This window comes from Rhinolophus ferrumequinum, chromosome 18, assembly GCF_004115265.2.
Source record: "Rhinolophus ferrumequinum isolate MPI-CBG mRhiFer1 chromosome 18, mRhiFer1_v1.p, whole genome shotgun sequence".
NCBI classification, from domain to species: domain Eukaryota; kingdom Metazoa; phylum Chordata; class Mammalia; order Chiroptera; family Rhinolophidae; genus Rhinolophus; species Rhinolophus ferrumequinum.
The window spans coordinates 23,588,796-23,606,253 of NC_046301.1; positions in this window are offsets into that span (position 1 = coordinate 23,588,796).

Below are 17,458 nucleotides of genomic sequence, written 5' to 3' on the forward strand. Positions count from 1 at the left end.
TTACTAGTCTTTTAATGTCTGTCTAATTTGTAGTGATCTTCCCTTTTTCATTCATTATATTGGTATTTGAGCCATTTTTCTTGAGCAAACTGGGTGGAGGCTTATCAACTTTATTGACCTTAAAAAACCAACTTTTTGTTTTACTGCTTATCTGTACTGTTTTTGGTGTTAATGATTTCAGCTCCTATCTTTATTATTTCCTCCTCCCTGATTATTTTAGGTTTAGTCTTTTTAAAAATTTTTTAAAGTGAAAGCTTAGATTATTTATTTGAAATCTTATTTTCTAATTAGATGTTTATAGCTATACATTTCCCTCTAAGCACTGTTTCCATTGCACCTCAAAAATTTTGATGCGCTGTTTTTGTTTCAGTCAAATTTCTAATTTTCCTTGTGACATCTGCTACATAACCATAGGTTATGTAGAAGTATTTCTAATATCATTAAATATTAGAAAATACTTAAATTTCCATTTTTAAATTAAATAATATTATTTAATTTCTAAATATTTTTTACCTTTCCAGATATCTTTCTGTTGCTGATTCCTAGTTTAATTCTACCGAACCAGAAATATGGTCAGAGAACATACTTTGTTATTATTTCAGTTTATTAAAATTTGTTAAAATTTATTCTATGGCCCCGAATATGATCTATCTTGTGATTGTTCCATGTATACTCAAAAAGAGAATATGTATTCTGCTACTGTTGGGTGAAGTGTCCTATTAATGTCAACTAGGTTATTGGTTGTTAGTGTTATTCAATCTTCCATCTCCTTACTGATTTTCTATTTGTTCTACCTATTGCTGAGACAGGAGAGTTGAAATCTCCAGTTACAATTTTGGATTTATCTATTTCTCTTTTAAACTTCCATTAGTTTTGCTTCATGTATTTTGGAGTACTATTGTAAGATACATATCTCTTTAGGATTATTATGTTTTCTTGATAAACTTACCCCTTTATTATTATGTTACATTCTTTTTAAATCCTGGTAATATTCCTTGTTCTAAATTCCACTTTATCGGATATTAATATAGTCACTTTAGCTTTCTTTTGATAAGTATTTATGTGCTATATATTGTTTCACCCTCTTATTTTTTAAATTAAATTTATTGGGGTGACATTGGTTAATAAAATTATATATGTTTCAAGTGTACAATTCTATAATACAACATCTATATATTGCATTGAGTATTCAATGCCCAAAATCAAGTCTCCTCCCATCCTTTTCCTTTTAACCTTTCTATATTTTCATATAGAAAAGAGTATTTCATATTGGAAAGAGTATTTAGATGGATATTGCATTTTTATTTAATCTAACAATTTCTGTCTTTTAATTGCTGTGTGCAGTCATTTACATTTAATACAATCATTGATATGATTGGACTTATATTTGTCATTTTGCTACTTATTTTTCATTTGTTCCATCTGTTATTTGTCTCTTTTTCTGTTTGCTTATAAATTGAATACTTTTTATCCCATTTTATCTGTAAAACTGGTTTATTATTTATATCTTGCTTTTTATTTTAATGGATGCCCTAAGGTTTACAATATACACCTTAATTACAGGCTACCTCTAAATAATGTTACAAATTTTCATGTATACTGTAAGGACCTTATAGTGTAAACTTTCAATTCCTCCCTCTTGTTTTTTGTTCTATTATTGTCATACAGTTTACTTCTACACATGGGATAAACCCATGATACATTCTTACTATTTTTATTTTAGAGAGTCAGTATCTTTTGTTTTAGAGAATGTACAAATAAGAAAAAGTATTTTTATATTCATTTCAACCATTTCCAGAGATTTTTAATTTGGGGGAACTGGATCTAAGTTTTTGTTAGATATCATATTTCCTTTTCCTGGAAACTCCTAGAAGAGCTTTCTTTAACATTTCTTGAGGTACAGAGTTGTTGGTTGTCTCAGCTTTTGCTTATCTAAATAAGTGTTTATTTCACCTTCATTTTGAAAGATGTTCTCACCAGGTATAGAATTCTGGGTTGACAGTTTTTTTTTTCTTTCAGTACTCTAAAATTTTCCTTCTATTGTCTTCAATATTGTGTAGATTTAGAACTGAAATCAGTTGTAATTATTATCTTTTTTTATATATATGGTTTTCAGGAGTTTGCATATGATGTGTCCAGTATACAGTCTCCTCATCCTCCTCCTCTTCCTTCTTTTATTCCTCCTGCTGAAGGTACACTAATCTTCTTGACTCTGTCAATTAGTATTTTTCTTTATTTTGGGAACATTCTATGCCATCACCTCCTCAAATATTTCTTCTTCCCTATTCTCTTTCAAGTATTGCTTCTACCCTATTCTCTTTCTTACCCTTTGGGATTTCAGATACATGTGCATTAGATCATTTTATATTGCCCAATGATTCTATTCTCTTTTTCTCATTTTTATTTTCTTTTGGTGTTTCAATCTGGGTGATTTCTATTGAACTGTTTTCAAGTTCACTGAACCTCAGCTGTGTCAATTCTGTTTGAGCCCTTAAAGACATTCTTCATCTCTGTTACCCTGGTTTTTTTGTTTTGTTTTGTTTGACTCCAATTCTCCATCTTCATGCATGCTGACCATTATCCTGCTAGAGCTTTTAAATATTAATCATAGCTATTTCCTGTCTGATAGTAACAACATCCAGGTCATCTCTAAGTTTTATTATGTTGACAACTTGTCTCTTAAGAATGAGTTGATTTTTCTTGCTTTTTTGTCTCTCGTAATTTTTGGTTGAGTGCTGGACATCATATTTAGAATAAGAGACTGAGGTAAATATTATTTATGTCTGAAAATGAACATGCCTTTTTGTTATGCCAGGCCTTTTGTGTGAGATTGAGTCAATCTAGTCAGAAGTTGAGGTGGATTTGAATTTTATTATTCTTATGGCCCTCTTCAGTGCACTACTAGCTTCAACTATTTCTAACGCAGTGGTTCTCATCCAGGAGTGATTTCATCCCCAGGGAACATTTAGCAATGTCTGCAGATGTTTTTGATTGTCACAACTGGGGTGGGGGTATCATACTAGAATTTAGTGTGTAGAGGCCACAGATGCTATTAAACATCCTCTGCAATGCACAGAACAGCCTCCCACAGCAAAGAATTATATGGCCCAAAATGTCAGTAGTGACAAAGTTAAGAAATTCTGGTCTAACTTTGCCTTATGTTTAGGGTGCTGGGTACTTTACCCTCATTTTTCAATATTCTTTATGTGCCTATGCTTCAAGGATGATCTCTTCCAATGCTTTTGCTCCTCATCCAACAGAAGACAGATGTTACTTGAGGTTTGCTACCTTGCTGGTGGAAGGGAGGAGAGGAGTGGCATCTTTGTTGTCCTGGTTCACCCTGTCTTAGCCAGGCTTTATGTCTTGAGTCTTGGTTTTGGGGCTTTCTCAGTGATCCTGCCCCTCCTCCTGATGGTAGCCAAACTCTGCCTTGTATCTTTGGTGGGCATTGTGTGGAAGAGAGCTTCCTGCCCTCCCCCAGCAGTAGGAGGCCTCTTATCGTATTGCATTAGGATCCTTGGCCCAGGATGTCTCCTGCCCCTTCTCCAGAGGTAGAGGCATTTTTTTCTTTACCCTTTCCCCTGACCTGTGGTGTCAGGGTTTTTTGCCCACCTTAAGGAGCCTTGGGCTCCTATGAAGAAGAGAAGGCTTTGTCACTTTCCTGCAGTAACAGTTGCTCCTTCCTCCAGGTCTGCTCTCTCAGGTTACCCACCCTGCCACCAGTCTTATCTGTGAGCACCCAGAGAAGGTTCACGTAGGATGCAAAGTATTAAAAAAATAGTAATTTCTGAACCAATGAGAGAGAGAATACATGTAGGGAAACTTAACACACCCACACACCCCCATACCCAAAACCTAACCCTCCTACCCGAAGAAAATAACTCTTTATGGCAGAGAATGAGCACATTCAGACTTTAATCCAAATGAAGTTAAAATAGATACAATCTAGTCCATGATCACTTTTAAGCTCTTCTCAGTTCTCCATATTTCATGACCTTGAGATTGTGGACCTTTATACTTTGAATTATGTACTTATATATTTTTTTTCTGAATCAAGAGCATAAAAGTTTATGATTCATCCAGAATCAATTAGAATTTTTTTTGGCATGTATACAAGAGGAAGTAATCCATACTGCAATCTTACAGCACAGTTCTGACATAAATTGTATATTTGTGTATTAACAATAACCATCTTGCTGAATCTGCGTGAGGAATGATCTATAATGCTCTCTACTCTCAGTCTTGTATTTGGGAGTTTTGCAAAGGACCAGGAAGAAACGAACAGGGCAAACCATCTGGGATAATTCAACAGGAACACAATGTGTGGACATGGTCCACACTCTGCAAATAGGCCTTTAAAAGTATTTTTTTTTTTTTTTTTTTTTTTTGCCTACAGGGAAAGATCGCCCTTCCCTCTTTCCTCCCCCATCAGAGTCAAAACAAAACAGAAGCAAATACTCTGGTCTCCAGATGAAGGTTGATGATAGTTTCATTTCTTGAGAGCAAAATAACCTTCACTCAATATGCTCACACGGATGGACAGGCACAGGCAGACACAGTTATTACTAGAAAAAGTAAAGCTGTCACTGAGCATAAAAACAAACAAACCGACCACTAACCTGAAGGTCTAAGGGCAATGCTGTGGTAGGTCAGTGCACACAACCATGAGGCTTGGAGAGTCTATTTTTGATCGCCTTTCTAATTTACTTTGATTTAGTAGAACTAATTTGTAATAATAACTGGCAGTCAGCCCTTGGAAAGGGTGCTTCTAAATTTAAAATTCAATTTTAATTCATTTCAACAAATGCTTATTGAGCCCTTTCTAAGTGCCAGGTAATACGTTAGCGCCTAGGGACAGAGATGTGAACAAGAAACATGGTGGCCCTGCCCACAGCCTAGAGAAATGTCACAATGATAGTTATCCACTGATTTCCCTCCTAATACATCAACTCCAAAACTCTTTCTGGGATTCCAACCCATGCCTGCCACTTGGTCAATCATCTGGGGCTACTTCATAGACCCAGGGTTCATATGCCTGCATATGGTAGTGGCAAGGTTTGCAGGGAGATGGAGCTGCTGGGCTGGCAGTGCTGGTGCTGGTGCTGGTGGTGTGGGTGGGACTCGCCACAGCATCTAGGGCTCTGCAGCATGACTGGGGACATTGTTCCCACTGTGCAGGCCCTGCAGAGGCTCAGCAACTACGCTGTGCGCTACCTGTTTCAGCTTTGGTATGTTCCTTTCCTGCTTCAGTCCACCAGAATCTGTTTCTGTTGCATGCCACTCAGAATCCTGACAGAATCCTGAGTATATTGTTGGACTTCGGCCCCTCGAAAACACTCTGCTCCATTTTAAATCACACGTGGAAAAATAGCTGGGGAGTAACTGAATTATGCTCTGTGTGGCCCAGACATATTTTATCAAATTAAGAAAGCCCTCTAAACAGTAGTTCTCAGCTGCAGTACTGCTTCATAAGGTACCATCGTCAACTGCCGGTGGTGTCTCTATTAGTCTGTTACAAATGAAAACCTGAAGTTTAAGGATTGAACAGGTTTAATGGTACCACTGTTACCTGCATTCATAGGTGCTTCTTGAGTTGGAGAGAAAGAATGGGAACTAGGGTGCTGGGAAATTTTTCACACACTAGTTTATTCTACTTGGGCTGCAGCTCGAGAAGTGTGTTGGGTGTAGGCGACATCTACATTAAACCACATAGTCTTTCCCACATGTAGAGGAGAGCCCACTTGCACACACTGAGCAAACACCACTTCAGGGAGGCCTATATTTGCAGAACGGGGTCCATTCAGGGTGCATGTGTTCCTTGCAGGTACCCACGGGCAGCTTTGGCGGCCATCATATCAACCCATCCATCAGTAGTCTTTCATATTAAGTTACAGAACATATATCACGGGGGCCCAATTTAACTTGAGGACAAGGAAATGTTTTAAATTCTAGAGCTGCTCCAAGCCATATGAGACCAGTCATGTTGTGTAACCTTTCTTTACTATTTCTATGCAAGCTCTATGCACAGCTGTTGCAAGGTACGATTTTATACTTTGCCCAGACTATGGCACCTGTTGTAGGCAATTTGAAATAAAAACAAGTTGGTGGGAAACATGATAAGATATCTGAGAGCACATTTCATTCACTCGGAATACCTCTGCAGACTATTCCATTTCAGTGAACTCCGCAACCATTCTTCTTTGTCATTATTTGCCAAGAAAGGGGAAATATATAACACATCTCTTTTTAAGGAAAACAAATCAGCACTCTGCTGGTCCGGGGGCTACAGACACAGACTTCTTTTGCTTACTCTCCCGCAGCCTTTTCTCCCCTCTCTTGTTTATGCTAGTATTTCCTCCACTCTTTCAATTTGTCACAGTTGCCTTTCCCAAGAAAGCTTTCATTTCCTCTTGTTTCTCTGTTCTGCACTCCCTCACCCCTTGTGTTTTATGAGAGGACACTGTGTCCCTGGCATGCCAGGGAAAGGAAACAAATTAATGCCACAGGCCCCTCAGGGTGGACATGTCTGGCTCATGGGCAGAGGGGGGGCCTGGCATCAGGGTTACCCACCAATGTAACCCTGAGGTGTCCCGCTCTGGAGCTCATGCATGCCCCTCCCATTTCAAAATTGTCTCCTTGACCGTGACATTGCTTAGGACTGCCTTGAGAAAGAGCTTGGCAGCTGACACTATCTACCAGGATCAGAAAAGAAGATTTGGAAAGCGGACTGTACTATTGACCCCGCTAGTCTCCTTGATTCATTGCCTGATGCCCAGACTGCTTTTTGATCTTTTCGTTTCTGTTCTGAAAATGAGAGTGCTAATATCTCAATTCTTTATCAGCAAATGTTATTTTGACAACCTGTTAGGAGGCTGGGATAGAGGGGCATACAAAACTCAGAGTACGACACAGAAAGAAGAGATGTGAGAGAGGCAGACTGTGTCTAAGAAAATGGGGCCCAGAGAATGGGGTAGGTGGTCTGCTAGGGCAGAAGAAGAACTGGATTTAGAGCTAGACATACATTGGTTCAAGTCCCAGCAGCTCTGCTTGATCAGTGTAATAGTCTTGGGGGAGTCACTCTGTTACTTTGAGCTTCGGTTTTTCAGTGGTAGAAAGCAGATCACAATAACTTCCTTGCAGGGTTATTGCATGGATTTAAATAGATAATGTGTATAAAATACCTAGTCAGTGCCTGACTATTAATAGCTGCTCCATAAATTCCAGCAAATATTTTCAATACATATAATACCATTGGAGACATGTTCAATGGGAGGAGTGATTCTAGTGGTAATTTTTCAGCTCCTTGAGCACCAATGTCTGCCGACCGTTATGGCAATTGATACGGCTCTACCATAACCTCACATTCTAAGTTAGTCATCTCTGGGGTCTGCATTGAGCAGGATTGTTTCTGGGGCTCTGTGCCATCATTAGCACAAATGCCACAGCAACATCTGTTAATGGAAAATGCAGACAGGCCAAGACACAAGAAAGAAAAGAGGGCCTTTGGGACCTCACTTCCACAAAGCCTCCATTTCAGAGAACCACGACAGGCAGCGCCAGCCCTTCCTGTGTTAGCTGCCTTCAGTTTCACCCCTCCCTGCTCTGATTTCTCCTTCATGCTTTGCTCCAGCTAAGGCATTTGATCTCGGTGTGCCTCAGGAAACCAATCTCCTCCTCACCACCTGAACTCTTGCTTACCTTCTCCGGGAGCACAGCTGCCACTCACTTCAATGGAGCTTCCAGGACACAAGCAAGGAGAAAGCGCAGCCAGAGAGGGGCCTGCGGCAGGTGCAGACAGGGGCTCCTGGCCTGAATGCTGGCTCCAGACGTGGAATCCTTGAAATGACCAGGAGCTGCAAGAGGGACCAAATAAAAGAGAAAAAACAGCTTTTACATCTTAACCAACCTATGCCTCTAGAAGCCTCAGTATGCCCAAGTGTCTGCTAAATAGAAAGGACCTATGACATGACTTAGGGGGTTAGTGTGGAAACAGAAACCTGCAAAAATCGCTGTCAACTTATAAAGAAAAATTACCCTACAGAAAGATGATTAGTATTCCCATGTTAAAATTTTTCAGCTGAAAAGGTTCGCTCTCTCTCCATTTCTTTCTTTACAACTTTATTTACATAGAATTGAGGCACAGTAAATTGTACATATTTAAAGTGTAAATGTGATGAGATGTGACATATCTACACAGTTATGAAACTTTCACCACCACCAAGATTATCAACGTAGCTAATGCCCCTGAAAGCTTCCTTGTTGTCCTTCATCTTTTTCACCTATCATCCCTAGGTAGCCACAATATGGGATTCTTTCTCTGTCATCATAAATTAGGTTTCACAAAATTTTATTAAAAAACATTTTTAGTAGCAAAGTAGTTTTATCAAATGACTCATAAGGAAACCAAATTCTAGCAGACACTGTTAGTAGAGTTCCAACAGCCTTTCTCTCCTACGGTCATGCTAGCTGAGCTGAGGTTTTATTCAGGATCCGTGTCTCCCCTCCATGATTCAAGAAAGGCCAATTATGGTGGGCCTTCTCCTTGCCGTGACTGGTGTAGACAGGTTCTGGGTAATGAAATGCCAGGGGAGGCCTGTTCCGGGGCTTCTGGAAAAAATTACTTGCTCCTAAGAGACACTTGGCCATTTTCTGCCTACTGGATATTTCCATGTGGGCAGGGGATGCTTGGAACTATGGGCAAGTATCTTGCTATCTCGAGGGGAGTTAACCCAAAGACAACACCCCAAAGAAAGCAAAACAGAAAATGGGAGGAATCTGCGTCCTCTATAAGGTTGCTGAGCCATCAAATGGACCCTGAAATTTCTTTCTTTGTAAGACGACAAGTCCTCTTATTGCTTAAGCCATTCTGAGTTGGGGCTTTCTGTAAGTTGCAACAGCTAGCATTCTGATACATTAATGTATAAAACAGATTAAAATTGACAAATTGTTATGGAATATATTTTATAGGCTTTAATTCATAACTTTCACTTATTAGAAGTCAATCAAGGAAATAATGGAAAACTTTGTGTCACACAATTTAAAATGGGGAGTTAAGGAGGTAGATTGAAGTCATATCAGTCTAAGCATCCAATTATTTCAGGATTTTGTTTTGATTACATAATAGGGAGAAAAGTTTGATTCCCACACATGAGTAGCAGCAAATAGTAACAGTTTTTGAAAAAAAGTTTGCTTTGCAAACTCAAGACACTTTTCAGTTCATAGTGATAGCAAGAAAAGCTTTATTCCAATATTTTGGCTCATACACACAAAGTTATGTTGGCAGGGATAAGCTAATGTGCTGATTCTTAAAAGTTGGTATCTATTATTTGTTTATCATTAAAAGCATATGGTATTTTACACTTTTAATTAAAACATTTGCAAAATTCCCCAAAGATCTCATAGAATCTTAGGTTCCTCAGAACACACTTTGAAAACTTCTGGCCTAAGTGTAATTAAATTATGCTGATTATGTATAATTAATTTAAAATCCAGGTTCCAAATATGGTAGACAAGATCCTTCCCTCTTGCTCTAACTCCAGTTTCCCAGAGCTCAAAGCCAGACCTTGTATGTCATTCAAGTCTGGCAATAAGACAAACACTCCATTAGCATAATAGAAGATGTGCTGCAGGAGATTATGATTCACAGAGGAAAAGGGCTGACTGTGGGACCAGACCCTACAGATGGCCTCTTTTCCCTTACCTCCTTCTCTCTCCTGGTCCAAACCATGCCTTACCCGCCATGTCCTCCCCCAGTAGCAGAACCAGACTGAACAAAGACCGACCATCCACACCGAGGCCAGCCAAGAGAAAACAGGAGCTGTACAGGTAACTGGGAGGTTGCTGGGGCAAATGAGTCATGGACCAGAATGAAAGAGAGAGGAGGAGGAAGTAAGGGAGCTCGCTCAGAGGACACTGTCTTTGCCAGCTGTGCATTTGGCTTCAGAATGGATCTCTGGAATCCAGGACGAACGCCTCTGTCTGGAAGATGAAGAAAGTGAGGAAAGTCACTAATTTCCAACACCTATTGTGATGGTTTTAAAATACGTCCGTGAATTTTGTTCTCTCCCTTTGAAAGGTGGAATCTCCTTCCCCTGCCCTTAATCGTGGGCTGTATTTAGTGACTTACTTCTAACCAATAGGATGTGGTAGAAGTGATGGTATAAGACATCAGAGATTAGGATACAAAAGGCACAGGGGCTTGCTCCCTGTTCTCTCTCTTGGATCGCTCACTCCAGGGGAGGCCAGCTCCCATGTCATGAGGATGCTCAAGCAGACTTACGGGAGGTCTATGTGGTGAAGAACGTGTGAAAGTGTCACAAGTGTGTACATAGGTCAAATCTCATATTTGAAAGTTGCTAAGAGAATAGATCTTAAACGTTCTCCTCACAAGAAAAAAAAGTTTAACTATGTGAGGTAATATGTTAACTAAACTTTCTGTGGCAATCACTTTGCAATATATGCATATTTTGTACACCAAAAACTAATACAACATTATATGCCAATTATATCCCAATAAAACACACATGCAATTGCCCAAAGGAGGTTTATTGATGTGTTCCATGGTTTGTTTCTCCAAGAATCCATCTCCCTGGACCTAGAAGAGTGATTAGTTCTGCTGAATGTGGGAAGTGGAAAACCATTCCTTCCCAGCCCCGGGGCAAACTCCACTATCTTTACCAGCTTTAAAACTTCAAGAGCACCTCCTAGAACTCCTGAATGTGGTTTACAGACCACACTAAGACCACTAAGATCAAAGGAAAAAAAGAGAAATGGGAGGAAAAGAATAACCAGTATTTTGCATAACTTCTCCCAGCATCCATTAAGAAAATGAACTATGACTGTATCTGCAGCCATAGGCTTCTATCTTCACCAGCACAAAGGTCAATACATGTTTATTGGCATGGACTTTGCTTTTTGTCTATTTCTTCATTTCTTCCTCATTATGTTTTTTTCTTTTTTTCCCTTTGACTTTAAAAATAGTCCCTTCTCTTAGGAGAAAAATATAGGTCCTTAATTTAATTCTACAAATCATATTTGATACATAGTTATCGAAGGTTACATTTTAGTCAAATAAGAGATACCAGGAAGTTTCAGGTCAATAAAAGAGGAAGATGTGATTTATTAAAAGTAAATGGTTTTAGAGTGTGAAAAGAAGTTCCCTAGAATATAACATGGGCAGGAATCCCATAGGCCTATGGCAATTTAAGGGTGCGAGCCAGCCTCAAGTGCAACAGTAAAGTGTTGATTGTAATCAGGAGGAAGAGGGACAAAAGGAGAAGCAGCAGCAATTGCCAAGAGACACTTGCTCGATCCAATAAACTAATGATCTGTGTGAACTCTAATTATTGTATTTGCAAAACAGTACGTATCAAATTCGTGGACATCCCCCCCTTCTTTTTAACACAATAAAGAATTCATTTCATGAAAACTTTTGTGTTTTCCTTAGAGGATTTGGACAAAAACAATGCATCTTTAACTGTGAAAACAGAATAATGGATCCTTGCGAGATTTATCTGAAATCAAATGCAGTTGTCATTCTATATTGATAATCGCTGCTATTCATTATCATATTCAGCCCATCATTTACATGCAGCTGACACTATCGTTTGTGGTGGTAGATTATGCGGGGAGAAAGCTTAATATTATCTTCAGGCTGATTTAAATGAGCTTTAAGATCATCTGGCACAATCTAAATTACTCTTTAATATTAATGAAACTAAGATCATGGTATTTGGCTCAAAACAAAAAGTTGGGAGAACTGAAAAACTAGCACGCAGTGTGACCTTGGAAAGTGTACATAAATGTCAAATATTCAAGATTTGGTGACATATCCTGCCTTCACCTGTGACTGATAATACAACTGACCAGCAGCAAATGATAGAAAAATCCCAACTCCTTACTCAAGTAAATGTAATTCTTGTGTATTTTTTTTTTTAATAAGACTATTTTCCATCTCCGTAATGTTGCAATTATGTGCCTTGGGTTTTGTTGGTTTTATTTATCTGAATGCAGCTCAACATTTGTTAGCCAAGTTAAAAATGCTTTCTCCTCTCTATCTGGACAGATTTGCCTTGAATTATACATCTCATAAACATTACCGTCTGTCGTCTTTTAAACAATTGGCTAAAAATTAGAAGACTCTCAACATTTTTTTGGCATAATAGCTTCCTTCACACTCTATTCCCCAACATCAGACCACTTAACTCTTCTTTTTCAGTCATCCACATTTTCTCAGCAAAATGTAGTGAAAGGAGAGAAAAAGCCATAGCGGAGAGAAGCAATCCTTTAACAGCCCATAGCAGTCAAGCTCCGATGTGTGTGAGCATGCGTGAATGTGCGCACATGTAGGTACTTAAGTGAGAAAATGTCTTAAATTAGGGAGATGACCTTTCTACACCCTTTTACTCTCAAAGGTTTTACCACATGGGTAGGAAATCCGCCAACCCAGGGTATGATGGGGCTCGTGGATGCCACACTTGGAGCAAGATCATGGCCATTTCCTTGACTGGTTGTTCTGGAGACAAAGTAGATGAGCCCTGGGCTTGGGCCACCAAGACAGCTCAGCTCCTGGCCGGTGATGGAGCAGAGCCATCTTCAAGTTAGGAAGAGGGGCACCCAAGATGAAAATGAGGAAAGTGCTTGTTCTTTAGGCGGACATCCGTCTTTGTTGTTGTTGTTGCTAATGGTTTCTTTTCCTACAACTTGCCTGACTCTTGAAAAATTCATCCAGTCATCAGTGTAATTGACATTCATCTCTAGGCCTCATCACACCCATTAGCAATAACTGCTGCCTCTTGGGAGCAGAGATTTCATTTCCCAAGGACCTCTGGAAGCATCGTCTCTTAAATGGTGTGTACACGTGTCTCAAATCTCATGCTTATCCTGTAAATGCCTTTCACTTGCCAATGTTCCTCCATGTCGGCTCTTCTAAGAGAAGGAAGTTGAATGAGACAAGGGTTGAGTATGTGGGTAGGTGGATGAATGGATGGATAGATGTTTACTATATAGAGCAAGCAATTAGGGTGGTGTTTTGTTGCTGGCTAGACAGACATCCTCTGCATAGCAGTAGAGAGAAAAAAAATGAGAGTGAGGAGAGCGAGAATAGCCTGCGAAAGCCAGGAGGATGACACACTCACCTCTCCAAGGCACGGTATCATGCAGAACTTCACATGTACTAGAAAAGTGTGGAAAACTCATTTGCCTACTGGTAGACCATGCTTGTGTCAAGTGACTATTTTTTATCTTATTTTTCAAGGCTCAGTTGGCTCAGTTAGTCTTATTTTTCAAGGCTTGGCTAAATTTAAATTGGAATTAATTAAAATAAAAAATTAAAATTGAGTGCCTGTTGCACGAGCCACACAGAAAGTGCTCAGTAGCCACACGTAGGTACTGCAGAATTACAGAACATTTCAGCACCCCAGAAAGGTGCATTGAACACCACTGCTCGAAAGTGCAACCTGCTTGAAGGCAGAAACGAGACCGTATTCAACTCTGTTCCTAATTCCCGGCAGATTATCGTGCAGAAATCAAGCAATTAATTAAACCGCTGAATAAAGGAATGAATGGTCTAAGTCTCATCTGCTCTGAAGGAACTGGTCCTACGGGGTTCTAATTTTTACCCCAGTGGTTCTTTAGGTGGCAATGTCTGTGCTCACAGCCACCGCTCCCTCTCCCCCTCCCAAGCAGCAGTTCCCGTTAAGCTGTTCCCTTTGCTTCTTTTGCTCCAGGATGCTGACTTTTCTTTCAGCCTCACTTAAAACTTCTCAAGCCCCCCTGACGTGCTGCCTCTGAAAGACGCAGCTGCATATAAAACAGTCATTGGGTCTGTGTGTGCTCCACGCATGGGGTATTGTAGACACAAGAATCATGTCAGTGTAGAGAGGAGCTGCTCACACATTGGCCAGACATGACAACATTCCAGATCGGCCTGTCAAGAGCCAGAGGCCCCATGGGGCAGTGCTCCTCCACACAAGCCTGGAACTCGCCCTGTTGCCAGATGCTGTGTCACTGACGCCTCAGGCATTCTCCTGCCTCTCAGGGTACGACAGTACACTTGGAATAAAATCTGGGTGAAAGCAAAGGTCACATGTCCCAGGAAAAGTTCTGCAGAAGCATCCTGCTGCTCCTTTGGAGTCCAAAAGCAGGCTTGACTGCAGTGGCCTGAGTGAAGGGCTGTCTCCCCCTCAGACTCGTGTTCCAGGAAGGGACTCTGCTCTTTACGCCTGGACAAATCCACCTTCTCTTGTTTGAATGGCTTATTTATTATGTTTACTGTCAGTCTCCCCTCTTCCATTAGAATATAAGCTCTATGAGGATGGAGATTTTTGTCTATTTTACCTACTGATATAATCCCAATGCCTAGAACTGATGGCACCTAACACACTGTCGGTGCTCCATAGTATTTGTTCAATAGAAGAAACGCTACCTGTTATAGTTATTAACATGGTTACATAACCTCAGAGAGCCTTGTTGTTTTGCCTTTGCATGGGTCTTCTACCCTTTCGAACCTATCATTTTAACTTTTTTTTTTTTTTTTACTGGAGTGGTGGTATTTGTTTACTATGCAAGGGACTTAGCAAATAGCTTTTAATAACATAGTTTCTGCACAATGTCCCTTCCAGATAATCAGGAGTTCAGGGCTCTATTCAACAGTGTCCTTGGGGCCCGGACTAGAGGTTGGGGACAATTTTTTATGGCAGGGTCTTCCAGAGTGTCAACATCATAGGCCAGAGTTAGACTGGCAAGAGCTGAGTTGTCACGTCCAAGTGACCAAGAAGAGAAGGCCTGCAAAGAAGGAAAGCTAAAGAACCAGGAGCTACAGTGAGCTGGTAGACGGGGAGGAGGGGCCAGAGGCAGAGGGACCGTGGACGGTCCTGGGGTCCTGGGGACCACAGGAAGGGGTGTGGCCTGAGAGGTCGTCAGAGTACAGCCCGGGTAGAATAGTTACCTTCCAGAGAAATATTTGAGTGTGGCATTGGTTTGCCTTGGACTCTATTCAAAGAGGGAGAAGTTACTGCCAAATGGAGCCCATAATGAGGCTGTTTTTTTTTAATCAATAATGTAGCGGGGTGGGGGAAGGAGGGCTGGAGCATGAGGCACTTGTGGAAGGGGAGGTTTCACTGTCACCACAAAACAGCTCATCTCGCTGCAGACTAAAAGGATCGCGTTGGAACACGGCCAGGGCGGCCGCAGCTCAGAGCTTTGAAGTCAACCCTTCTTAGGTTTTCTCCATTTTTCTCCTTTTTAAAAAACATTTTGTGTTTTTGTTTTTTGTTCATGTGTGTTTGTGCATTGGTGGGGTTGTGTTCCCCCCTTGGTGTATTTTCCTTTTGATTTCCTTTATTTTTGAAGTCAATTTCCCTTTGAAAATCCCGGCTTGCCTGGCATGTGTGAAAGGGAACAAGAGAAAAGGCCTGTGGCTTTGCCAGTGTTTGACACAGGAAGACAGGTCCCCTGGGGCGAGACGTGGTGATGACAGGACCTCCCCCAGGGAATCAGTCCCCAAGGATGGAAAACATCAGGCTGTACTCACACAGCAACTACCTTCCATTGGGAGATCCTTCTGCAGGGCCTCCATCTGCCCCAAACTTGGACAGCTTCTGTGTCCTTCCAAAAATGCAGACAGTTCCCTGGGACCAAGCCCTGTTTCAAAATATAGGTTTTATTATTACTCAGATATGGTAGAACCAACAGATCAGTAAACAACTGCCATTGAAAAGACATTTCAAAGACATGTGTTATACTTAGACATCCCAAGAGGAGGGCATGCTACACCATGCGGGGGGGTGGCGGGGGGCAAGGGGGGTAAGGGGGGCAAGGGGGGCGGGGCCCAGGGAGAAGCACCAGGGTTAGTCACCAGGCAGAAGGAGACAGGGAAACTGTGGCAAGAGTCTTTATTGTGGTTTCCAGGGGAAAGAATCCAGGAGGCAGGGTAAGCAGGCATAGGATTGGTTAGTTTGAATAATTTCAGCAAGCTTGGGGGCACAGGGGCTCTCCCTAGTTGCCTGGTACTTGGCCCTGGTGTATTAGGACATATGGATAGTGGCCTGGAGTGTGACAGCCTGATATAGAAGGTGATTATGGGCTCTGGACTGGTTGGTTTGTACAGGGAAGGCACGCTTGCAGGCTACCTGAGTTGTTTGCTATCTCTAGGAATTAACTAGCCTTAGGAAGGGCAGTCTCTCTGGTTCAGCAAGGCCCCCAGATGTAAAAGCATCAAAACTACAGAATAAAGAGACATGAGCAGCTTTTCTCAGTGGTAGTACCATAGCCAGTGAGGTTTATCCAAGGTGCCATGTTTGCTAATTAGAAAGACATGATTCATACGATCCAGGGGGCAGCTTAGTGCAGGGAAAGAGAGCACTGGCCTTGGAGTCAGGAGCCAATCATGTGGCATTTAACCCCTCATCCTGTCTCCTGAATAAAGCAGCAGCTATACATCAAAACCCTCTGAATCACGAATATTCGATTATCTTAATCTAAGCCGAATCAATGACCAGCCAAACTGAACTGAGAAAGAAGAGGATGAGGAAAGGGAAGGCAGGTGGAAAACCAGAGGAACCCATCCTTGCCTCACACTGGATGGGCTGGAGGACACAACAAGAGATGGACAGAAAATGAGAATTTAGGTAATTGAGGAAGAAACAAAATAAGGAATAAAGTGTCATGCTGTTGAGGTGAGGTACTTCAGGAGCCAAGCCTCCCACACCAGTCCCTTCCAATCCTCCTCTTCTCCGCAACCTGCCAGGCCAAGCCCAGGCGAAGAGATGGGAGGAGACAGAAAGGAAGAGACAGTAGCAAGAATCTTTGTACAGGAAAAACCCAAAGTGCTTGGAAGCCAATTGGGCTGATTTCTCGCTAAAGTGATAGTCACTTAATATATATATTTCCTTCCAGAAGTACTTTAATGTACGAAGAAGACACCAAGAAAAGGAGAGAGATTATAAGAAAAAGTCAATGCCTACCCTCGCAATATTTTCCAGTCCCAAACACTGCTCCTTCAAAAAACATGAGTCGGTGATTATATAACTTCTGCATACTTTCTTTCTTGGAGGTTCACCAATGAACATTAGCACCTCAACAGCTCAGAGAAGACTTGGGGTAAGAGAATCTGTTTAACCTCGTTTAACCCAGTGTTTTCCAAATGATTTCATCACGAAACACTTTCTTTTCTCCAAGTAGAAACTATTACCATCCTACGTTCTATAGCTCGGACTAAAGCAATGTATCTTCAATGGTGAGATGTTAGGTACCTTCAAATAAACACGGAGCACCATCTCTGTCTGGGTAACCCCACACATACACATTCACTGACCCAGGAAGAGCTACTGCATAGATTCAGGATCCAGAACGAGAGTCAAATCTGGTGCAAAGCAGCATGAAACGTTAGGGAGGTACCAACCGTTCAGGCTGAGGTTAAAACTTGAAGTCCAAGGACAGCAAATGGATACAGAGGGCA